The sequence below is a fragment of the Macaca nemestrina genome, chromosome X (genome assembly GCF_043159975.1).
Source record: "Macaca nemestrina isolate mMacNem1 chromosome X, mMacNem.hap1, whole genome shotgun sequence".
Lineage (NCBI taxonomy): Eukaryota > Metazoa > Chordata > Mammalia > Primates > Cercopithecidae > Macaca > Macaca nemestrina.
This window is the reverse complement of record NC_092145.1, coordinates 35,880,113-35,904,962: the sequence shown is the minus strand read 5'-3', so window position 1 is coordinate 35,904,962 and position 24,850 is coordinate 35,880,113. Positions and strand designations below refer to the sequence as shown.

Below are 24,850 nucleotides of genomic sequence, written 5' to 3'. Positions count from 1 at the left end.
AATATTCCACACCAAGACTCCCCATCTTCCCTCCTTCCCTTCGTTCTGACAAAGGAGCATGCCTGTCCTCTTTCAGGATATCGCTCATGCTCTCAACCCCCTCTCCTCTCAGGGTTTACTGACATCAATCGTCTTCTCCTGTATCTTTTTTTTTTTTTTTTTTTTTGAGATGGAGTCTCGCTCTGTTGCCAGGCTGGAGTGTAGTGGTGTGATCTCAGCTTGGCTCCCAGCAACCTCCGCCTCCAGGGTTCAAGCGATTCTCCTGCCTCAGCCTCCCCAGTAGCTAGTGTGAGGTGAAGCCAGCTGGACTTCCCGGGTGGAGTGGGGATTTGCAGAACTTTTCTGTCTAGCTAAGGGTTTGTAAATGTACCAATCAGCACTCTGTGTCTAGCTAAAAGTTTGTAAACGCACCAGTTAGCACTCTGTGTCTAGCTAAAGGTTTGTAAATGCACCAGTCAGCACTCTGTAAAAACGGACCAATCAACACTCTGTAAAATGGACCAATCAGCAGGATGTGGGTGGGGCCAAATAAGGGAATAAAAGCTGGCCACTGGCGCCAGCAGCAACAACCCGCTGGGGTCCTCTTCTGTGCAGTGGGAGCTTTGTTCCTTCACTCTTCACAATAAATCTTGCTGCTGCTCACTCTTTGGGTCCACACTACCTTTATGAGCTGTAACGCTCACCATAAGGGTCTGTGGCTTCATTCCTGAAGTCAGCAAGACCACGAACCCACTGGAAGGAAGAAACTGGACACAGCTGAACATCTGAAGGAACAAACTCTGGGACACACCATCTTTAAGAGCTGTAACACTCACCGGAGGGTCTGCGGCTTCATTCTTGAAGTCAGCAAGACCAAGAACCCACCAGAAGGAATAAATTCTGGACACACGGGGCTACAGGCGTGTGCCACTACGCCCAGCTAATTTTTGTATTTTTAGTAAAGACACATTTCACCATTTGACCAGGGTGGTCTCAATCTGTTGACCTCATGATCCACCCGCCTCGGCCTCTGAAAGTGCTGGGATTACAGGCATGAGCCACCGTGTCTGGCCTATTTTAACTTTTAAGTTCAGGTGTACATGTGTGGGTTTGTTACACAGGTAAACGTGTCATGGGGGTTTGTTGTACAGATTATTTCATCACTCAGGTATTAAGCCTATTACCCATTATTTATTTAGAGACGGAGTCTTGTTCTGTCACCCAGGCTGGAGTGCAGTGGCTCTATCTCAGCTCAACTGCAACCTCCGCCTCCCAGGTTCAAGTGATTCTCCTGCCTCAGCCTCCCCGAGTAGCTGGAACTATTCCCGGCTAATTTTTGTATTTTTAGTGGAGATGGGGTTTCACCATGTTGGCCAGGCTGGTCTCGAACAGCTGACCTCCAGTGATCTCCCTGCCTCGGCCTCCCAAAGTGCTGGGATTGCAGATGTGAACCACTGTGCCTGGCCCCCATTATTTATTTTTCCTGATCCTCTCCCTCCTCCCACCCTCCACTCTCTGATAAGCCCCAGTGTGTGTTGTTTCCCTATATGTGTCCATGTACAACAGACATTTAGTAAGTCATTAATAGGAGTGTCACTTTGGGTGATAAAAGAGCACAAGTCTTCCCTAACCTTCTGGCTCAAACTTGTGCCTCTTCTCTTCACAGTAAAGCCTGTCTACTGAGAGGTCTCCTCACCACATCATTTCAATTTCCTTACCTTTTCTTCAGTCTTTAACTTTCTGCCTCCATCATCCCAGAGCAATTGCTTCCAGAAAGGGTGTGGTGGCTCACACCTGTAATCCCAGGACTTTGGGAGGTCAAGGCGGGGGGATCACCTGAGGTCAGGAGTTCGAGACCAGCTTGGCCAACGTGGCGAAACCCCGTCTCTACTAATGATACAAAAATTAGCTGGGCGTGGTGGTACATACCTGTGATCCAGCTACCCGCGTTGACTCCTCTGTCTTTCGTATTGCTCTGTCACCCAGGCTGCAGTGCAGTGGCAGGATCTTGGCTCACTGCAACCTCCGCCTCCCAGGTTCAAGTGATTCTCTTGCCTCAGCCTCCTGAATAGCTGGGATTACGGGCATGTGCCACCAAGCCCAGCTAATTTTTGTGTTTTTAGTAGAGATGGGGTTTCACCATGTTGGCCAGGCTGGTCTTGAACTCCTGACCTCAGGTGATCTGCCTGCCTCAGCCTCCCAAAGTGCTGGGATTACTGGCATGAGCTACCACGCCCAGCCTACTAATCTTGACGATTTCTTAAACCCAAACCTGATAGGCCACTGTTTACCTTTGAACTCTTTAATGTTTCTCTTGACCTCAGGATAGAATTGAAGCTCTCACTCAATACTTAAGAGGCTCCTCGTGATCTGGCATCTGCTTACCTCTCCAGCCTCATTCCTCATCACTACTTCCTGTTCGCATCCTCTTTCCTCACCCATGAATACATCCCCTTTCTACACTCCTGCCATGCAGTAACTTTCAGTTCCCGATCTCCCAGCTTTCTCTTGACTGGGCCTTTTCACAGTCTGTTTCCTCTGCATAGGACATGAACGTTCCACCCGGCAGCCTCAGCCACAAAACCTAACTCCTTGTGGGCCTCCAGGGCTCAGCTTGCTCTTCCTCAGCCCCTCCTGTGTTCGGGACAGGTTCCCAAGACCCTAGTGCCTTCCTTGCCACGGCCCTCCGCACTAGGAGCTGTCTGCACTGTCATCTGCCTCCCTGTAGGCTGGGAGTCCAAGAAGATGTGGGCCTGTGGATGTGGTTCACTGCTGCAGCCCAGCACCCAGCACCCAGTAGCCAACACTGTGTATCTGCCTTATAGTCTGAAACGGGTGTTTGAGAATGAACAAGTGGGAGTTGGAGGCAGCTGACCTTGAATTTAGATCCGCAGGCTTTCTGATTTAACTAATAGTTGTGTTTTTTGTATTCATTTGCCTTCCGTTTTCCCATGCCCTTCTTCCTCTGGAGAACCCTGTGGAAACAATTTTTCTTTTTTCTTTCCTTTTTTTTTTGAGACAGAGTCTCACTTTGTCACCAGGCTAGAATGCGGTGGAGTGATCTCAGCTCACTGCAACCTCTATTTCCTGGGTTCAAGCGATTCTTCTGCCTCAGCCTCCCAAGTAGCTGGGATTACAGGCGCCTGCCACCATGCCTGGCTAAGTTTTATAATTTTAGTAGAGACGGGGTTTCACCATGTTGATCAGGCTGGTCTCCAACTCCTGACCTCAAGCGATCCACCCACCTCGGTCTTCCAAAGTGCTGGGATTACAGGCCTGAGCCACCGCCCCCGGCCTGGAAACAGTTTTTCTAATGAACACCATGTTAGACGTACATTAGACAGTTACAAATGTGGCATTATAGGTTCATGATTTTAGAGGTTAGCGATCAAGTCCAACTTCCTCATTTCAAACGGAAGTAAACAGGTCCCCAAAGCTGTGGTGGCTTGTTAGTGGCAGGCTAGTTATAGCTGTAAAACTGGGACTAAGCCTCAGACTTCTTGATTCCAGTGCTCTTTCTCCTATCCCATACCATGCTGTGATGGATTAAAGATGACCACGAGTCCTTTGATACTCTTCCCATTGAGAGGTGGCCTCTATCACACTTTCCCTTGAATCTGGATGGGTTCTGGACCTGCTTAGACCAAAAAAGTATAGGAAAAGAGATAACCCAGTCTGGGTGGGACCAGCTACGTAATTTGTGGAGCCCAAACTGAAAATGTGAGACCCCTTTTAAGAAATTAAGAATTTCGGCCGGGCGCGGTGGCTCAAGCCTGTAATCCCAGCACTTTGGGAGGCCGAGACGGGCGGATCACTAGGTCAGGAGATCGAGACCATCCTGGCTAACACCGTGAAACCCCGTCTCTACTAAAAATACAAAAAACTAGCCGGGCGAGGTGGCGGGCGCCTGTAGTCCCAGCTACTCAGGAGGCTGAGGCAGGAGAATGGCCTAAACCCGGGAGGCGGAGCTTGCAGTGAGCTGAGATCCGGCCACTGCACTCCAGCCCGGGCTACAGAGCAAGACTCCGTCTCAAAAAAAAAAAAAAAAAAAAAAAAAAGAAATTAAGAATTTCAAGAAAGACCGGGCGTGGTGGCTCACGCCTATAATCCCAGCACTTTGGGAGGCCGAGGCGGGTGGATCACTTGAGGTCAGGAGTTTGAGACCAGCCTGGCCAACATGGTGAAATCCTGTCTCTACTAAAAATACAAAAAATTAGCCGGACATAGTGGTATGCATCTGTAATCCCAGCTACTTGGGAAGCTGAGGCAGGAGAATAGCTTGAACCCAGGAGGCGGAGGTTGCAGTGAGCCGAGATGGCACCATTGCTCTCCAGCCTGAGCGACACAATGAGGCTCCATCTCAAAAAAAAAAAAAAAGAAGAAATTTCAAGATCGCAAAATCAGAGTATCAAGCTAAGCGCAGAGCCCTGTGCAACTGCACGACCACCCCCAGGAAGCTGATCCTGGTGCTGCCAGTTTCAGGGCCCAGGTCTTTTTTTTTTTTTTTTTTTTTTTTTTGAGACGGAGTCTCGCGCTGTGTCACCCAGGCTGGAGTGCAGTGGCGCGATCTCGGCTCACTGCAAGCTCCGCCTCCCAGGTTCACGCCATTCTCCTGCCTCAGCCTCCGAGTAGCTGGGACTACAGGCGCCCGCCACCACGCCCGGCTAGTTTTTTGTATTTTTAGTGGAGACGGGGTTTCACCATGTTAGCCAGGATGGTCTTGATCTCCTGACCTCGTGATCCACCCGCCTCGGCCTCCCAAAGTGCTGGGATTACAGGCTTGAGCCACCGCGCCCGGCCAGGGCCCAGGTCTTAAGAGACTGGCAGCTTCCAGTTCCTGTCTCTTGGAACACATGATCAGGCCAGTCACCACATAAGCAGTCATCTACCCCAAGAGCATCATGCTGTGAGAAGGCCAAGCCACATAAAGCGGCCCTGTAGGATGAGATGCCATGTAAGGAGAGGGAGTGAAAGGCCAAGGAGCACTAGGGCACCCAGCATGTGAGTGGAAAAGGTATCTTGGAAGTGAATCCTCCAGCCCAGGCTACCCCCACTAGATCAGAAAAAAAGTAACAAGCCAAGGTCTTCCCAACTTCCTGAGAATGGAAACAAATTGCTTCCCAACCTGGGAATGGAAACAAAATGCTCTTTTTAGGCCACTAGGTTTTGGGATAGTTTGTTACACAGCAATAGATAACAGGAACACATACTATCTCTAGCATTCTTCAAAACGGCAGTGAAATGCTGTCTTTTGAAGCACAAAGTTCTGTTTGTATAAAGTGTCATCATTCTGTGATTCCCAAATTACATACTAAATATATGTGTATGCATATTGCAAGCATATGAATGTCACTTTGGTGATAAAAATGTATAAATGTGGTCGGGCAAGGTGGCTCATGCCTGTAATCCCAGCACTTTGGGAGGCCGAGGTGGGTGGATCACTTGAGGTTAGGAGTTTGAGACCAGCCTGGGCAACATGGTAAAACCTCATCCCTACTAAAAATACAAAAATTAGCAGGGTGTGGTGGCACACGCCTGTAGTCCCAGCTACTTGGGAGGCTGAGGCACGAGAATCGCTTGAACCTGGGAGGCGGAAGTTGCAGTGAGCTGAGATCTCACCAGTGCACGCCAGCCTGGGCAACAGAGCGATACTCTGTCTCAAAAATAAATAAATAAATAAATAAATAAATTAATTAATAAAATAAAATATAAATATGCACTTCACACTACGAACACAGATTGTTTTGGCATCAGCCTTATCAGACTATTTTTATTTAAAATATGTAAGTTCAGAATATTTTCCTTGGCCTCTGTGAATACTTCTCTATCATTGTGCTTGTAACAATGTATGATAATTAATTGTCTATGTATTTATTTTCTCGACTGGATCTATGCCTTTCAAACTAAACAAGCAACCTATTAGTGGGGCATGAAATCCATTTTTTCAATGAAATGGGATAAAATAAAAATATAAGTTTGCATTGCACATCAAGAAACTTGCAGGATTGCAGGATTGTGTGTGTGTGTGTGTGTGTGTGTGTGTGTGTGTGTGTTGTAGCCACTGGAATAGATTGTGAGATCCTAAGGGCAGTGTCCTTGCCTAGCCTATTCACCACTGCATCCCCAGCAGCCAGTACACTGTTTGGCACATGTAGGTGTTCTGTAAATACGTGTTAAATGAATGAAATTTATTCTTGAATGCTCCTATTAGGAGATGAATATCCTTGTCTTCTTGGGACCCTTCACCCTTTCCCAAGAATAGTGCTGGGCTTGCATTTCAGCCCAGCTGAGACTTGTATTTCAAGGAGTCTTACAGCAATGTATTTATTATTCATCCATTTTCAGTTTTCAGTTTGGGCCTACATATCTACACCAGTGTGAACTTTCTGTTAACTGCCTGCCAGAACAGAAACTATCTACTCCCTCCCCAAATATGTCAAAAGTAAAAAAGAAGGGAGGGAGAGAGGAAGGGAAGGAAGGAAAGAAGGAAGAAAGAAAGGAAGGAAAGAAAGGAGGGAGGCAGGGAGGGAAGAAAAAAATATCAGTTATAGGTTTATATCAGAAACTCTTTTTTTTCTATTTTATATATATTTTTTAAAAATAGAGATGGGGTCTCACTGTGTTGCCCAGGCTGGTCTCCAACTCCTGGGCTCAAGTGATTCTCCCATCTTGGCCTCCCGAGGTGCTGGGATTACAGGCATCAGCCACTGTGCTGGGCCTATACCAGACACTCTTAAAGATTGCTATCATACAATAGGCCAGGCAATTTTAACACACCATCTCATTTAATTGCCAAAGCAAGTTATAGCACAATATCTATCCCATTTTACACATGCTCAGGGAGGTTAAGTAACACCTCGAAAGTTGCCTAGGCTGGGCGTGGTGGCTCACACCTGTAATCCCAACACTTTGGGAGGCCGAGGTGGGCGGATCACCTGAGGTCGGGAGTTTGAGACCAGCCTGACCAACATGGAGAAACCCCGTCTCTACCAAAAAATACAAAATTAGCCAGGCATGGTGGCACATGCCTGTAATCCCAGCTACTCAGGAGACTGAGGCAGTAGAATCACTTGAACCCGGGAGGTGGAGGTTGTGGGGTGAGCTGAGGTCGCGCCATTGTACTCCAGCCTGGGCAATAAGAGTAAAACTCTGTCTCAAAATAAATAAAGAAATAAATAAATGAAAATAAAGTCGCCCAACTAGTAAGTGAGAGGTATGTATTTGATGTGAACTTAGGCCTGGTCAGCTCCATAGCTTTGTGAGTGCTCCATGTCACTCTGCTGCCCCCATGCAGTTAACCAAAGCACCTACATGAAGGGTTTTGCTAAGACAAGACATCCTGCAAATAGGAAGACATTTTCTCCATCAATCTATGCGGAACCGACCTACGTAGACACAATTTAAAGTAAGTGTTTATGATGCAGACATCATCAGTGGAGTTCATCAACTTTTGGTGATTTGTAAATAAACCAGGAACTCAGTGTCCCATCAGCATTCCTCCTTGAGTACCACACTTTAAAATGCATATTTCATCAATTTCACTTCAGGTATAGGTGCTTGCTTGGTTATTTTCATAAATGAATATTCATTCATTTATTTTGAGACAGGGTCTTACTCTGTCACCCAGCCTGGGTGCAGTGGCATAATCCTAGCTCATTGCAGCCTCAAACTCCTGGGCTCAGGCGATCCTCCCACCTCAGCCTCCCAAGTAGAAGGACTACAGGTGTGTGACACCACACCTGGCTCATTAAAAGCATTTTTTTTTTTTTTTTTTTTTGTAGAGATGGGGCCTCACTATGTTTCCCAGGCTGGTCTCAAGTTCCTGGTGGGCTCAAGTGATCCTCCTGCCTCGGTCTTCCAAAATAAAGTCATAAAGTTATATTTTAGAATAGTTTTAGATTTACAGAAAAGTTGCAAGAATATCAGAGAGTTCCTGTATAGCCTGCACCCACTTTTCCTATGGTTACTTTATTTTTAAATATTTTCTTTATTTTTATTTTTTATTATTATTATTTTTTTTGAGATGGAGTCTCGCTCTGTTGGCAGGCTGGAGTGCAGTGGCGCCACCTCGGCTCGCTCTAACCTCCGCCTCCCGGATTCAGGCCATTCTCCTGCCTCAGCCTCCCGAGTAGCTGGGACTACAGGTGTGTGCCAACACGCCCGGCTATTTTTTGTATTTTTAGTAGAGACGGGGTTTCACCATGTTGGCCAGGATGGTCTCGCTGTCTTAACCTCGTGATATGCCTGCCTCAGCCTCCCAAAGTGCTGGGATTACAGGCACGAGCCACCGCGCCTGGCCTATTTTTAAATATTTTAAATCGTAACTGCGATAATGAATTACTAACAATAGAAAAAGTTGCCTCTACCCTGTGCTGTTTGGAATACATCAATATATGTGTCTCAGAGAATACTCAGAGACAGGTGCCAGGCTGTAAGGCATAAGGCAGTTACAAAGACTTCCTCTGAAACTAGCGGCTTCAGATAAGAAAGTGGGAGTCATCCCGAGTCTCCGGAGAGAGGTAACATCTTATCCCGAGTTTCCGGAGAGAGGTAATATTTTATTCCAGCTTGGACTGCTAACTGGCCTGCAGCCCAAACCCAAGAATTTGGTCTTGGGTCCAAAGGGTATGTCTTTTTTCAAATCCCACAATTCATAAGCTTGTCGAATTTCTTTCAGAATTATCCTTTGTTTGTTTGATATGCCATCTTTCCCAGGTCTTAGTATTCTTGGGAGCCCCTGAAAATTTACCCACAGAAAAGCAAACTTAAATAAAAATCAACATACAGTACTGTAGGAAGCACCAAGAGAACAGGAGCAAACAGATGAAGACAAAATCCCAGAGAGGTAAGGGATTACTTGAGGCAACGCCGCCAGGACTAGCACACACACAGGTCTCTCGTTCAGAGTTCCCTTGGAGTAGGTGCTCTTGGGGATATCTGCTAAGCCCATACTGCTTTCTCCGGGCACCAGCTCACTCACAGGGCAGTCAAGCCTATGCATAACCCTGTCCTCTCAGCCACAGTTATTGACTCTTTTTTTGTTGAGATGGAGTCTCGCTTTGTTGCCCAGGCTGGAGTGCAGCTGCACGATCTCGGCTCACTGGCAACCTCCACCTCCTGGGTTCAAGCGATTCTCCCACCTCAGCCTCCTGAATAGCTGGGACTACAGGCACACACCACCGTGCCTGGCTAATTTTTGTATTTTTAGTAGAGACTGGGTTTCACCTTGTTGGCAGGGCTGGTCTTGAACTCCTGACCTCAGGTGATCCACCTGCCTCGGCCTCCCAAAGTGCTGGGATTACAGGCGTGAGCCACCGCGCCTGGTCCATAGTTACTGACTCTTGACTGGATTCATGACCCAAGTTGAGCCAACTGGCCTCTCCCTCTCATGATCTTGCTGTTGGGATTCAGCGATTACCATCCATTTCCACTGGTGGCCTGACCTGAGGACAGAGAGGAGGCCATCTTTTGCCTTGTGTTCAGAGAAGCAGAGGAGGCAGGTCGGCCAAGAACAAGAGTGAGACAAACACACAGAAAGAAGCTGAGTAGAAGACTGAGGCCCAGAGAGCGAGAGCAGCCTGCCTGACTTCTCAGTGGCTTTCTTTTTTTTTTTTTTTTTTTTTTTTTTTTGAGACGGAGTCTCGCTCTGTAGCCCAGGCTGGAGTGCAGTGGCCGGATCTCAGCTCACTGCAAGCTCCGCCTCCCGGGTTCACGCCATTCTCCGGCCTCAGCCTCCCGAGTAGCTGGGACTACAGGTGCCCGCCACCTCGCCCGGCTAGTTTTTTTGTATTTTTTAGTAGAGGCGGGGTTTCACCGTGTTAGCCAGGATGGTCTCGATCTCCTGACCTCGTGATCCGCCCGTCTCGGCCTCCCAAAGTGCTGGGATTACAGGCTTGAGCCACCGCGCCCGGCCCTCAGTGGCTTTCAAGGCCCTGGTTCTGGTTCTTCTGGAAGCCTGGCTGCCTCCTGCCCTTGGATTTCATGAGAGACATCTTTGAAGCCTTGTGTTCAATTGCCCTCTTTAAAAAAAAAAAAAAAAAAAAAGATGGCCGGGCACAGTGGCTCACGCCTGTAGTCCCAGCACTTTGGGAGGCTGAGGTGGGCAGATCATTTGAGGCCAGGAGTTTGAGACCAGCCTGGCCAACATGGTGAAACCCTGTCTCTACTAAAAATACAAAAATTAGCTGGGTGTGGCGGCATGCACCTGTGGTCCCAGCTACTTGGGAGGCTGAGGTGGGAGGATCGCTTGAGCCCAGGAGGTCAAGACCGCAGTGAGCCGAAATCTCGCCACGTCACTTCAGCCTGGGCAACAGAGCAAGATCTATCTAAAAAAAAAAAAAAAGTAAAGACATGTTTCTGTTCTTTTTTTTTTTTTTTTAATACTTTTAAGTTCTGGGATACATGTGCAGAACGTGCAGGTTTGTTACATAGGTATACATGTGCCATGGTGGTTTGCTGCACCCACCAACCCGTCATCTACATTAGGTATTTCTCCTAATGCTATCCCTCCCCTGGCCTCCCATCCCCCAACAGGCCCCGATGCGTGATGTTCCCCTCCCTGCGTCCATGTGTTCTCATTGTTCAACTTCCACTAATTTTCCTGTTCTTTTTTTTTTTTTTTTTTTTTTTTTTTTGAGACGGAGTCTCGCTCTGTCGCCCAGGCTGGAGTGCAGTGGCCGGATCTCAGCTCACTGCAAGCTCCGCCTCCTGGGTTCACGCCATTCTCCTGCCTCAGCCTCCCGAGTAGCTGGGACTACAGGCGCCCGCCACATCGCCCGGCTAGTTTTTTTGTATTTTTTTTTTTTAGTAGAGACGGGGTTTCACGGTGTTAGCCAGGATGGTCTCGATCTCCTGACCTCGTGATCCGCCCGTCTCGGCCTCCCAAAGTGCTGGGATTACAGGCTTGAGCCACTGCGCCCGGCCAATTTTCCTGTTCTTAAAGAAATCTTTTTCTGATTATAAGTACAGTCTGTGGTCATGCCACCCTGAATTTGCCTAATCTCGCCTGATTGTAAATACATGCTCATTGTGGAAGTTTTAATTAGCTTTCGTCTCATTATGACACACATTTTCGTTATGTTTATATATCCTGAGAAGCACAGAATGAAAACCAAATCACCTGTAATGAAATGTGTACACATGTTGGACAAAAGATATGTACACGAATGTTCACAGCAGTACTATTCATAAAGTCCCCAAACTGGAAATTGTCCAAATGCCTGCCAACAGGAAAGTGGAAAAATAAATCAGGGGGGATTCACACACTGGAACATGATACAGAATTATCTACAATTGCGTGCAACAATATGGATCAATGTTATGTGATAGTGAGCAAAAGAAGCAAGATACAGAAGGGCCAAGTTCATTATTCCATTCATAAATAACACAAATACAGGCAGAACTAAGGTATGCTGTTAGATGCTAGGACAGTGGTTACACTTGGGGGGGTGACAGTGACTAAAGGTAGCTCAAGGAGGAGCATCTAGGATGCTGATCATGTTTTGTTTCTTGATCTGGGTGCTGGTGACACGACTGGATTCACCCCGTGAAAATTCATCAAGCTATCTACGCATATAAGTGCACTCTTCTGCCAGGCATGGTGGCTCATGCCTGTAATCCCAGCAGTTTGGGAGGCCGAGGCAGTCGGATCACCTGAGGTCAGGAGTTGGAGACCAGCCTGGCCAACATGGCGAAACCCTGTCTCTACTGAAAATACAAAAATTAGCCAGGCATGGTAGTGGGCACTTGTAATCCCAGCTACTCGGGAGGCTGAGGCAGGAGAATCGCTTGAACCCAGGAGGCAGAGGCTGCAGTGAGCCGAGGTTGCGCCACTGCACTCCAGCCTGGACGACAGAGCAAGACTCTGTCAAAAAAAAAAAAAAAAGTGCACTCTTCTTTATGAATGTTATATTTCAAAAACATTAAAAATATAGCCAGGTGGCCGGGCACGGTGGCTTATGCCTGTAATCCTAGCACTTTGGGAGGCCAAGGTTGGTGAATCACCTGAGGTCAGGAGTTCGAGACCAGCTTGGCCAACATGGTGAAACCCCGTCTCTACTACAAATACAAAAATTGGCTGAGCGTGGTGGTGCGAGCCTGTAATCCCAGCTACTTTGGAAGCTGAGGCAGGAGAATTGCCTGAATCTGGGAGGTGGAGGTTGCAGTGAACTGAGATTGTGCCACTGCTGGGTATGGTGGCTCACGCCTGTAACCCCAGCTCTTTGGGAGACAGAGGAAAGAGGATCACTTAAGCCCAGGAGTTCAAGACCAGCCTGGACAACAGAGCCAAACCCCGTCTCTACAATAATTTTTTTTTTTTTTTTTTTTTTTTGGAGACGGAGTCTCACGCTGTTGCCCAGGCTGGAGTGCAGTGGCGCGATCTCGGCTCACTGCAAGCTCCGCCTCCCGGGTTCCCGCCATTCTCCTGCCTCAGCCTCCTGAGTAGCTGGGACTACAGGCGCCCGCCACCGCGCCCGGCTAATTTTTTTTTTTGTATTTTTAGTAGAGACGGGGTTTCACTGTGGTCTCGATCTCCTGACCTTGTGATCCGCCCGCCTCAGCCTCCCAAAGTGCTGGGATTACAGGCTTGAGCCACCGCGCCCGGCCTCTACAATAATTTTTTATAAAAATTAGCTAGGCATGGTGGCACATGCCTGTAGTCCCTGCTACTCAGGACGCTGAGGTGGGAGGATCACTTGAGCTTGGGAGGTTGAGACTGCAGTGAACCATGATCATGCCACTGCACTTCAGCCTGGGCAACAGTCCAAGATCTTGCCTAAAAAAATAAATAAAGGGTCCTTCAGCCTGGGCAACAGAGCAAGACCTTGTCTTAAAAAATTAATAAAGGGTCACTGTGGCTGGCTGCAGTGCTGCTAGACCAGGGTTTCTCAGCCTCGCTACTATCAATATTTTTTACTTTAATTAATTAATTTATTTGTTTTGAGACAGAGTTTCACTCTTGTTGCCCAGGCTGGAATGCAATGGCATGATCTTTGCTCACTGCAACCTCTGCCTCCTGGGTTCAAGCAATTCTCTTGCCTCAGCCTCCCGAGTAGCTGGGATTACAGGCACACACCACCATGCCTGGCTAATTTTTTGTATTTTTAGTAGAGATGGGGTTTCACCATGTTGGCCAAGCTAGTCTCGAACTCCTGACCTCAGGTGATCATCCCGTCTTGCCCTCCCAAAGTGCTGGGATTACAGGCGTGAGCCACCGTGCCCGGCCTTATTTTTATTTATATATTTTTTGACGGGGAGTTTCAGTCTTGTTGCCCAGCCTGGAGTGCAGTGGTGCAATCTTGGCTTACTGCTACCTCTGCCTCCCCAGTTCAAGTGCTTCTCCTGCCTCAGCCTCCTGAGTAGCTGGGATTACAGTTGCGCACCAGCATGCCCAGCTAATTTTTTGTATTTGTAGTAGAGACGGGGTTTCACTATGTTGCCCAGGCTGGTCTCGAACTTTTGAGCTCAGGCGATCCGCCCACCTCGGCCTCCCAAACTGCTGGGATTACAGGCATGAACCACCATGTCCAGCCTACCTTTTTCTCACCTGTAAAATGGAAGAATATCTGGTGGAACTGATCCTTTTCTCTTCTTAAAAACTTTCTACAGCCAGGCATGGTGGCTCACACCTGTAATCCCAGCACTTTAGAAGGCTGAGGCGGGTGGATCACTTGAGGTCAGGAGTTTGAGACCAGCCTGGCCAACATGGTGAAACCCCGTCTCTACTAAAAATACAAAAAAATTAGCCGGGCATGGTAGTGCAGGCCTGTAATCCCAGCTACTTGCGAGGCTGAGGCAGGAGAATTGCTTGAACCCCTGAGGCGGAGGTTGCAGTAAGCTGAGATCGGGCCATTGCACTCCAGCCTGGGCAACAAGAGCAAAACTCTGTCTTAAAAAAACAAACAAGGCCAGGCGCGGTGGCTCACGCCTGTAATCCCAATACTTTGGGAGGCTGAGACAGGCGGATCACGAGTTCAGGAGTCCAACCAAGACCATCCTGGCCAAGATGGTGAAACCCCGTCTCTACTAAAATACAAAACAATTAGCCAGGTGTGGTGGTGCGTGCCTGTAGTCTCAGCTACTCAGGAGGCTGAGGCAGAGGAATCACTCGAACCCGGGAGGCGGAGATTGCAGTGAGCCGAGATCGTGCCACTGCACTCCAGCCTGGCGACAGAGCGAGACTCTGTCTCAAAACAAACAAAACCTTTTTACTTGGGAGCATAGACTGAATTTACCTTGAATATACACTCCTGGAACTAATCTTTTACAGACATCAATCAATCCTTACAAACCTGAGGTAGTCAGGTATGACTCTGGATATAAAAGTCTTCTAAGAGAGGAAAGTCCCACAACTGGTTCAGTGATGAAGCTGGGATTCAACCCTAGGCTTGACTGCAAGACCTTGAGGGGTTACTCTGTCCCTCCAAATTAAAACCCCAGAGTTGGAAGAGAACTGACATCAATCTAGCAGCTGATGTTGAGCACCAACTCCATGGCAGCTCTGCCTGACTTTATCTCAGCCTCCCATCACAACCTCCTCCGTCTCCCTGTGCCAACATATGGCGCATCTGTGCTGGGGACTGACACCAAAACTTTCTTCCTGCTCACTCCCTACTCCTCATCTCCTTTTCCTAGTCAGGCAACTGAACCAAGTGCTTTGGTGAATTATTAAATTTCATCCTCACAACCTTCTGAGGGAGACTCCATTTCGCAGATGAGGATGCTGAGGGCTTACAACTGGTGAGTGGTGGAGAGCAGGGTTTTGTTTTGTTTTGAGATGGAGTTTCACTCTGTGGCCCAGGCTGGAGTGCAATGGCGTGATCTCGGCTCACTGCAGCCTGCATTTCTTGGGTTCATGCGATTCTCCTGCCTCAGCCTCCCAAATAGCTGGGAACACAGGCCTGCACCACCACGCCCGGCTAATTTTTGTATTTTAGAGACAGGGTTTTTTTGTATTTAGAGACAGGGTTTCACCATGTTGGCCAGGCTGGTCTCCAACTCCTGACCTCAAATCATCCACTCATCTCGACTTCCCAAACTGCTGGGATTACAGGCATGAGCCACCACGCCTGGCCTGGGAGCAGGGTTTGATGAATCCAGACTATAGTCTGGTGATACACAGACAGCAGCAAACTCAACCACCAGTCTGCTGCCTGCTTCTCAGTAGGTCAAGGGATGGGCAGTGTCACCACAGGGGTGACTTCCTGTCTTTCAAAACCTGTCATCTAATGCTTCACTTCTTTACTTAATTTCAGTACCTTTTTGAAATCTTAAAATATATCGCAAGTTCCCATTCCTCCCTTCAAGATGCACTGATCTAATCCAATTTCCCTTCATAGATGGGGAAACAGGTACTGGCAATTGTACAAGATAGCGAGGGGCCACTGGATCCAGACCCCACAGCTTTCAACTCCCAGGCTCCAAATAAACCCCTCACACACAGCTAACCCCTTGTCCACATCATTTTCCTTTTCTCCAAATCCTAATCCTACCTATCTGAGTAGTTGGGTACAGGTGCAACTGTTGGGCGCCTGTAATCCCAACTATTCGAGGTCTGTAGAGAAAGCCAGCTATGCCATTAATTAGATCTTAGCCTTGTCACTTAACCTCCTTGGGCTCTGTTAGCAAACACCCAACCTACTCTGAAGCACAAGACTGCTTTCTAATGGTCTGAAATGGTTAGAAATTTCCCTGTCTTGTGACTGTCAGTTAATTTTATCAAGTCCTTCTCCTTTGGACTTGAGTATTTTGAGACAGGGTCTCACTCTGTCACCCAGGCTGGAGTGCAGTGGCATGATCACGGCTCACTGTAGCCTCGGCCTTCCAGGCTCAGGTGATCCTCCCACTTCAGCCTCCCAAGTAGCTAGGACTACAGGTGCGCTACACCCTGGCCGGCTAATTTTTTGTTTTGCCATATTGTGCAGGCTGGTCTCGAATACCTGGGCTCAAGCGATCTACCTGCCTAGGCCCCTCAAAGTGCTGGGATTACAGGCAAACCACTGCACTCGGCCTTGAGTAACATTTTTAAGTATGTTAATATTTACCAACTGCTGTTCACAGTGGCAGCTTTCTTTGAATATGAAGTCATCACTGATGCAATAAGAGAAAACATTTGCAGTCAGGCCGGGCACAGTGGCTCACACCTGTAATCCCAGCACTTTGGGAGGCCAAGGCAGGCGGATTACCTGAGGTCAGGAGTTCGAAACCAGCCTGGCCAACATGGTGAAACCCCATCTCTACTAAAAAAAAAAAAAAAATACAAAAATTAGCCAGGCATGGTGGTGGGCACCTGTAATCCCAACTACTTGGGAGGCTGAAGCAGGAGAATGGCGTGAACCCGGGAGGCGGAGCTTGCAGTGAGCCCAGATCATGCCGCTGCACTCCAGCCTGGGCAACAGGAGTGAGACTCCGTCTCAAAAAAAAAAAAAGAAAAAAGAAAAAAGTATTTGCAGTCTAGGGATTCAGGAGGTAGATTCCAAAGATCCTTTAAAGCTCCTAAGTTCCTTGGTATTCTGGAGCTCACTCTTCACACTTCTGGTGAGTGCCATGCACTTAGGAATTGCTTTTTTCTTTTTTTTTTTTTTTGAGACAAGAGTCTTGCTCTGTTGCCCAGGCTACAGTGCAGTGGGGTGATCTCGGCTCACTGCAACCTCCACCTCCCGGGTCTGAGCAATTCTCCTGCCTCAGCCTCCTGAGTAGCTGGGACTGCAGGCGCGTGCCCACCATGCCCGGCTAATTTTTGTACTTTACTTAGTAGAGACGAGGCGTCACCACGTTGGCGAGGCTGGTCTCGAACTCCTGACCTCAGGTGATCCGTCTGCCTCAGCCTCCCAAAGTGCTGGGATCACAGGCGTGAGCCGCTGTGCCCGGCCGGAATTGTTTTCATCTGAACCTCCTAGTGTGGTTGTAGGCAGGAATCCTTTGCTGTGCAATCCCGCCTATATCACTTGCACACTTTATGCAGCAGCCCACATCTCCTGCCACCTGCCTTCTCAGCTATGTCCAGGCAGCACAGGCCCCCTATCGACTGGGCAGGGAGTTACAGCCAAACCCTGTTCTTTCCCTTGTTGCTGCAGTTTCAATCCTAATTCCACTGGTAATTGGGGGAGCTTTGTTCCCTCTCACCTTTTCTACAGAAAAGATCTGTTAAGGCTTGTATATTGGCCTATTCGTTGTCACCACTTAACATGCCACATAATTTGTCTATCAACCAATGAATCCCAAGTACCTAGAACAGTGCCTGACACAAAGGTGGCCAATAATTTGCTAACCATCTCTCTAAATATGAAGTTGCTACTGGTTCTTTGAGATGTTAAACATAATTCCCTGGTGATTCGTCAGCCAGGAAAACTGCAAGGGGTACCAAAGAAGCTGCACTAACCCGGTAAAAGCTCAAACCCACAAGATTTCCATGTACATTCACTCAGCTATAGCTCTTCAATAAGTCAGGCAATGGCATTACCTGTTACAATGTCAACAATTAGCCTAGATTTTTTTAAAAACAAAAGTGAACTCTCTTGAATGCAGGAACAGGGGTTGGCAATCTTTTTCCATAAAGAGCAAAGTAGTAAATATTTTAGGCTTTGCAGGCCACATTATCTCTGTGCACAAGGGAGCATTTATACACGTAAGTTATGCACATGGCTGTGAAACAAGAACATTTTACATGGACAGAAATTTTTATTTCAATTTTCAGATGGCATAAAATATTCTTAACTATTTAAAAATGTAGGAACTGTATCGTTCAGACTGTACAAAAACAGGCGGTGGCTCATGCCTGTAATCCCAGCACTTTGAGAGGCAGAGGTGGTGTATCACCTGAGGTCAGGAGGTTGAGACCAGCCTGGCCAACATGGTGAAAGCCCGTCTCTACTAAAAATAAAATTCTGGGATTGCTGTTTCCCTGCACTAGACGTGAATGGGGGAGGTGATCGATTGTAAAAACCATGAGAGGTCGGGCGTGGTGGCTCACGCCTGTAATCCCAGCACTTTGGGAGGCTGAGGCAGGTGGATCTGAAGGTCAGGAATTTGAGACCAGCCTGGCCAATATGGTGAAACCCTGTCTCTACTAAAAATACAAAAACTAGCCGGGCGTGGTGTGGGGCACCTGTAATCCCAGCTACTCAGGAGGCTGAGGCAGGAGAACTGCGTGAACCCGGGAGGCGGAGGTTGCAGTGAACCGAGATCGCACCACTGCACTCCAGCCTAGGCAACAGAGCCAGACTCGTCTCAAAATATATATAAAATAAAATAAAATTTGCAGAATCAGTCCCTTACACTAAACACACTTCAAGCATATGGTAGCCAGAGAACGTTTCTATCACTGCAGAAAGGTCTACTGGATACTGTTGTTAGGTTTGGCAGGGAAGGGAGAATTCAGTACTTGACAAACCACAATACAACAGCAATTGAAATGAAAGGCCTCACATATTTATTACTGAACCCAGCCAACCAACGCATTCATAATAGATTCAGAGAGGAAAATACGTCGAACTCTCCAGAGAGTGGTGACATTTTCAGTTTGATACGGTAATGTGATCGTGACCTTCAGACAGCACAAATATATGTGCCATCTCATGTGCAATTCCTTATAGACCCAGCTTGGTTCTTCTCCAGTGTCTCCTTTTGGAGTTGTACCTACACAGAAAAACATGTCAAGTTACAAAGGCAGTCCGACAGCAATTTAGCCGTTCCCATTCACACAACCTTTTAGGTACCACAAAATACAAAGGGTACCACTTTTCTCTCCTTTAACAAGTTTGGAGTTCTTTCTGGAGAGCAAAAAAAAAAAAAAAAAAAAAAAAAAAAAAAAAAAAAAAAAAAAGATTCCCTATGTGTTTAAAAACTAGCCAAGTCAAGTTTTATCCTCTCAAAATAATTCAAGGCTAGGCTCTTAACTGGGATCACAGCAGTGGGGAAGCCCGCTCTCTCCAAGTGTACCTGCACCCACTTTTGATTCAATGGACCTGGAGGTACACACATATTCTGAACCCCTTCATAATGGGTCACAAACACATAAAAGCTCCCCCATGATACTTTTTTTTTGAGATGGAGTCCTCCCCCCCGCACCACGCCCAGCTAATTTTGGTATTTTTAGTAGAGACGGGGTTTAACCATGTTGGCCAGGCTGGTCTCAAACTCCTGACCTTGAGATCCACCCGCTTCTGTCTCCCAAAGTGTTGGGATTACAGGCGTGAGCCACTGCACCTGGCCTCGCGTGATCTTTACAATCAATCAACTCCCCCATTCACGTCTAGTACAGGGAAACAGCAATCCCTGAATTGTCCATGTCAATCTGTCATGATTTTACCCTCATAAAGGCAAAATCAAAAATGATTAACACGGCTTTTCTCTCAGCAGGATAATGGCAGTACTTCCACAAAATGAAGCACTGTAATTGCAACCTGCTTTCAAAACATTTTTAAAACTGGAAGATAGCTAAGACAATGAAAATCATTCCATCAGGTCAATTATCTGGGTCAAAGGTATATAATCTTACGTACAAAATACCTTCTCAATTCTAGGAGACCACAGTTTAATAGCAAGTTATTTATTGAACTAGGCATTGAGTGTTACATACATTTTTCTTTTTTTTGAGACAGGGTCACACTGTTGTCCAGGCTGCAATGCAGTGGCCGGATCACAGCTCACTGCAGCCTGTGAACTCCTGGGCTCAAGTGATCCTCTCACTTCAGCCTCCCAAATAGTTAGGATTACAAGCATGTGCCACCAAGTCCAGCTAATTTTTTTTTTTCGGTAGAGATGGGGGTGGGGGGTGTCTCCCTATGTTGCCCAGGCTGGTCTCAAATTCCTGGCCTCAAGCAATCCTCCTGCCTTGGCCTCTCCCAAAGTGCTTGGATTATAGGTATGAGGCACTGTGCCTGGCTTATATATACTTCTTTCATTCTTCACAAGCAGGTCCCACCATCAGGCAGGACACAGAGAAACCCGACGTTCCTGTAGATGTATCAAACAATAAAGGACAGTGTCTAGTATCCAGTAATCAAATGGTAAGCAATTAACTAGCCCATAACATTACAATGGGTGGCAATTTTCACATCTAACTGGCTAAATGATCCAAGGAAATGGGCCCTCAACTTTAGCCCTAAGAAGCCACACTTTTAAGTCTTCTTAGCAAACCAATCCCACTAGCTTTGCCATACAACTCGAATCAAGTTCTGGCTGAGCGCGGTGGCTCACGCCTGTAATCCCAGCACTCTGGGAGGCAGGTGGGTCACGAAGTCAGGAGTTCAAGACCGACTAGTCTGGCCAAGATGGTGAAACCCCGTCTCTACTAAAAATACAAAAATTAGCCGAGTGTGGTGGCAGGCACCTGTAATTCCAGCTACTTGGGAGGCTGAGGCAGCAGAATTGCTTGAACCCGGGAGGCGGAGGTTGCGGTGAGCCAAGATCACACCACTGTACTCCACCCTGGGCAATGACAGCAACACTCTGTCTCAAAAAAAAAAAAGTGCTTTGACTAGCCTGGGCAACATGGCAAAACCCCATCTCTACAACAGGTACACAAATTAGCCAGGCATGGTGGTGAACACCTGTAGTCCCAGCTACTCAGGAGGAGGCTGAGGTGGGAGGGTTGCACCACTGCACTCAGCCTGGGTGAGAGAGCAACTGCTGAACCTTGGGCAGCTCTTGCTGATTCTTGATACTTATGTTTCCTCCCTTCAAAACCCGTCTCAAGGACCATCAGGTCCAAAGAGCGACAGGCTGAAAAAGCCATGCACGAGTCATTGAGTTTCAGGCCTAGCTTTCCCTGGAGTTAGGCTAGATGACCTTGGAGGTCCTTCATAGCAATTCTAGTAATGTTTTTCCTTTGAGATCAACTACTTCTGCAGTTCAGGGCAGTTTTCCAATCTTTTCTAGTCTCTCTTTAGAAAAGAGAAACATCTAGGCCGGGCGCGGTGGCTCAAGCCTGTAATCCCAGGACTTTGGGAGGCCAAGACGGGCGGATCACGAGGTCAGGAGTTCGAGACCATCCTGGCTAACACGGTGAAACCCCGTCTCTACTAAAAAATACAAAAAACTAGCCGGGCGAGGTGGCGGGCGCCTGTAGTCCCGGCTACTCGGGAGGCTGAGGCAGGAGAATGGCGTAAAAACCCGGGAGGCAGAGCTTGCAGTGAGCTGAGATCCGGCCACTGCACTCCAGCCTGGGCGACACAGCGAGACTCCGTCTCAAAAAAAAAAAAAAAAAAGAGAAACATCTAAAAAACTGGGCTAGGTGCGATGGTTCACGCCTATAATCTCTGCACTTTGGTAGGGTGAGACAGGAGGATTGCTTGAGCTCAGGAGTTCAAGACCAGCCTGGGCAACACAGAGAGACCCCATCCCTACAAAAAATTTAAAAATTAGCCAGGTGTGGTGGCGTGTGCCTGTAGTCCCAGCTACTCAGAGAGATGAGGCGGGTGGGTCACTTGAAACTGGTGGTGTAGAGGCTGCAGTGATAGTGTCAATGAAGCATGTAAAACATAACAAGATCCTGTCTCAAAAAACAAAAACAAAGGCCGGGCGCAATGGCTTATGCCTGTAATCCCAACACTTTGGGAAGCCGAGAGGGGCAGATCACTTGAGCTCAGGAGTTCGAGACCAGCCTGGCCAATATGGTGAAACCCCATCTCTACTAAAAACACAAAACTTAGCTGGGTACATGCCTATAGTCCCAGCTACTCCGAAGGCTGAGGCAGAAGAATCACTTGAACCTGGGAGGCAGAGGTTGCAGTGAGTCAAGATTGTGCCACTGCATTCCAGCCTGGGAAACAGAGCGAGACTCCATCCATCTCGAAAAAAAACAAAATACAAAAACAAAAAGCCTAAAAACACTGACTGGGCCTTCTCCACCAGGATGTGTATAAGGCAGCCTTCCACCTTATGACCTAGCTCAGACTGAAGATAACCAGGCAATTAACAAGTATTGGAAAACTGTCTGCCCATAAGCCCAGCTGTGGCCTGGATGCAGTGCAGAAACAAAGGAGGCATGTTTTTAGAAAGGAATTTGAGAATGCTGTCAGAGGGTGGATTGGACTGCAAGCAATTTTAATCATGTATTTATACTCAAAAAGTAACCTTGGCCAGGTACAGTGGCTCTTACATTTAGCAAAATACAAGCAGTATGATGGAGGTCTTACCTTATTTTATTTCCAGTTTTCATCCGAATCCACTGGGGAATGGGACGATTTTGCTTTTGTTTCTTGGCCAGGAATCGCTTAATCCTGAAAGTCTTGTGAGAAGACTGGGAAGAAAATGCAATCAATTTAGACATTGATATTAGAGACTGCCTGAATGATTCAAAGTCAAGAACTCCTTCAAACCAACATTTGAGTGCTTAACACATACCCCAGCCCCAAAATCTTCTCAACGCTAAGCCATCAAACCAAGCAAGTCTCTGACCCTCACAACTTCTCTGGAGGCAGATACCACAGTTTCTATTGTTCAAATTAAATAAGTGGAATCAGGAGGTTAAGAAACATGCACAAAATCAGAGCATCAATGTGCAGAACCAGAATTGAAACCCAGGTCCTCTCTGCTCCACAGCCAGAGGCTACCTTTCAGTTTACCCTGCGGTCCCCCAAGGACTCAGACGACCACACTGGGAATGGCGAGGGAACTTGGCTTCCTGGGAAGAACACAGCTTTGAGTCAAACAGAACCATCTACCATTTGCAAGTCAACGAATCTCAGTGCTCTACTTTGTAAAATAGGGGTACATACTTTTCAAGTGTCATTGGGAGGGTAATTAAGACTTAGGGAAAGTCCCTGCTGACGTTCAGAGGATCTACTCACCATTTCGGTATTAATCGTAACTCTATCCCTACTGCTAATTTTCACTGCTACAAAAATAAACTTTTAAATTTAAAAAGAAATGAAATGTCACTTTTCCCAGGATGACTGTCTCAGATTCTAGTTGCATCTTTTGGCTTTCATAAAGAACTTCAGTCATCTAAGGCCAACCCCAATACTCCCCCAAATCTACAGAATAATCTCGCAAAAAGGGCACGGATGCAGGTTGAATGCCTGGCCAACCTGAAAGAACATACCCTTGCATAATAATGGGAGCCAATACAAAGAAGGCAAAGATTACACGGCCCCCCCCCCCCCCACAGTAGCAGTTGTAAATCTTGTCAAGTAATAAACTATTACTTGACAAGTGACAAAATATCAGTACTTATCGCCTCCACATCTGTAAATCAACATTTCACATTTCCCAGTAAAGAGTGACTAGTTCGCTACTGCTATTTACTAAGAAGGCCAGAATGACATACCGGTTCACAAAACACCCCTTGTTCTAGGCGCTTCCACGGGGTGACGCTCAAGTCTCTGAATAAACGTTCTCTAAACAAAAGTCCTGGGATCTAAAAATGTGGTTCGCTTCTCCACGCCAAGCTTAAACCCTTTTCGAAAACCAGTAGCCCACATTACCCTCCTGATTGCCCTCCACGTTGCGCGTGCCACGGGCAGCCCACAGTCAGGTCACGATTTCGGGGGTGGCTACCTCCCAACCCTCGCCTCCAGAACCAGAGTTCGCTACAAGCGAAGGGAAACCGGAATCCCTGCCCGACTCGGCAGCGGCCCGGCAAAGAAAGAGTCCCCTTGAATCCGCGGCCGCAGCGCAGCCCGCCCCTCTCCAGGTTGCTCGCTGGTTCATTAGCTTCCCTCCAGGCCGAGGAAGACAACAGTGGCCGAACTGGAGCTTTTCTTGAAAAAGCCTGTAAAAGGCACCAGCGCCTCGACGCCCCGCGCGGCCCAGGCATTTCGTGGCAGCGGCCTCGGGTGTTTGGGAAGCCACCCTGGGACCGATGGGGGCCGATGGGGACCGATGGGGACCGATGGACTTACCATGGCGAGAAGTGGAGGCAAGAACACACCACGATGGCGGAGAAAGGAAAAGAGGGGGGAAGCAGGCGGAAGAACGAGCTTAGAAGGCGCTTCTGATGGGCGGAGCTTAGGAGGTGACGCTATTCGCCGACCGCCTCTTCCTAGTGCCTTCTGTGCCCACCGGTGCGCTCCCATAGCGCCGTGGGAAAGAGCGCTGGTTCCTGCCAAATGCAATTCGCTTTGCTTCGCTTCCCTAAGTGGGTTCCCCGAGGGGCCCGGCAGTGTGCTAGGGGCACCCTGCTTTGCAAGTGAGGCAGACAGCCCGTGATAAATGCCAAAGTAGAAGCCCTTCCGAAAACCTAAGGAGTCGATTGGGCGGGACTAACCCTAAGAGAGGGCAGGGGAAGCGACCGTCACCTCCGGGCGCCTGGGACTGGGAACGCCGGATCGGAGCTGGGCAGGCGAAGAGCAAGTGCCATTTTCCCGGAGGGCTACGAGTCATTCCGGCCTGGCTGGAAGGTGTGGGAAGGGACAGCCGTGTCGGAGGAAGCAGGAGAAGTTAGAGGGGGTTGGACCACGTGGACGCTTATGTAAGCCTAGACACTTGGGGTTTTCGACTAGGCGAAAGGTTGCCAATCAAAGTTTTCAACTCAGAAAGTTAGGGACAGAACCTCTTCCTTGGCTGCTAAGAAGTCCAGCCTGACATTGTATCCCGCCTTTGGCAAGCTGTACAATAATTAATGACATGCGTTTGGGATGCTAGTGTTCCCCGTTTTAATCCTTTTCCCCGTTTAAAATAAAAACCTTTCATTTTTGATGAATAAATAAAATAAATATAAAAATAAGCCGGGCGTGGTGGCTCACGCTTGTAATCCCAGCACTTTGGGAGACCTAGGCGGGCGGATTACTTGAAGTCAGGAGTTGGAGACCAGCCTGGCCAACATGGTGAAACCCTGTCTCTACTAAAAATACAAAAAATTTAACCAGGCGTGGTGGTCGGCGCCTGTAATCTCAGCTACTCGGGAGGCTGAGACAGGAGAATTGCT

At 47.8% G+C, this 24,850-nt stretch overlaps 2 non-coding genes across 5 annotated transcripts; both read right to left on the bottom strand.

Annotated features, from left to right (window-relative positions):
* Positions 1 to 11,176: 11,176 nt before the first annotated feature.
* LOC105468398 (uncharacterized) lies at positions 11,177 to 24,312 on the bottom strand. 4 transcript variants are annotated; one of them, XR_011618083.1, is made up of 4 exons: positions 24,222 to 24,312; positions 23,826 to 24,025; positions 22,119 to 22,222; positions 18,784 to 19,935 (listed from the first exon to the last, which is right to left on the bottom strand). It is a non-coding gene; the product is annotated as an uncharacterized protein (transcript). The 4 variants fall into 4 exon arrangements; XR_011618085.1 differs by lacking the exons at positions 18,784 to 19,935; positions 24,222 to 24,312 and adding an exon at positions 11,177 to 11,198 and having other exon boundaries at positions 23,826 to 24,139; XR_011618082.1 differs by lacking the exon at positions 24,222 to 24,312 and having other exon boundaries at positions 23,826 to 24,138.
* On the bottom strand, positions 19,258 to 19,389 carry LOC112424422 (small nucleolar RNA SNORA69). The gene has a single exon (XR_003015167.1). It is a non-coding gene; the product is annotated as a small nucleolar RNA SNORA69 (small nucleolar RNA).
* Positions 24,313 to 24,850: the final 538 nt, after the last annotated feature.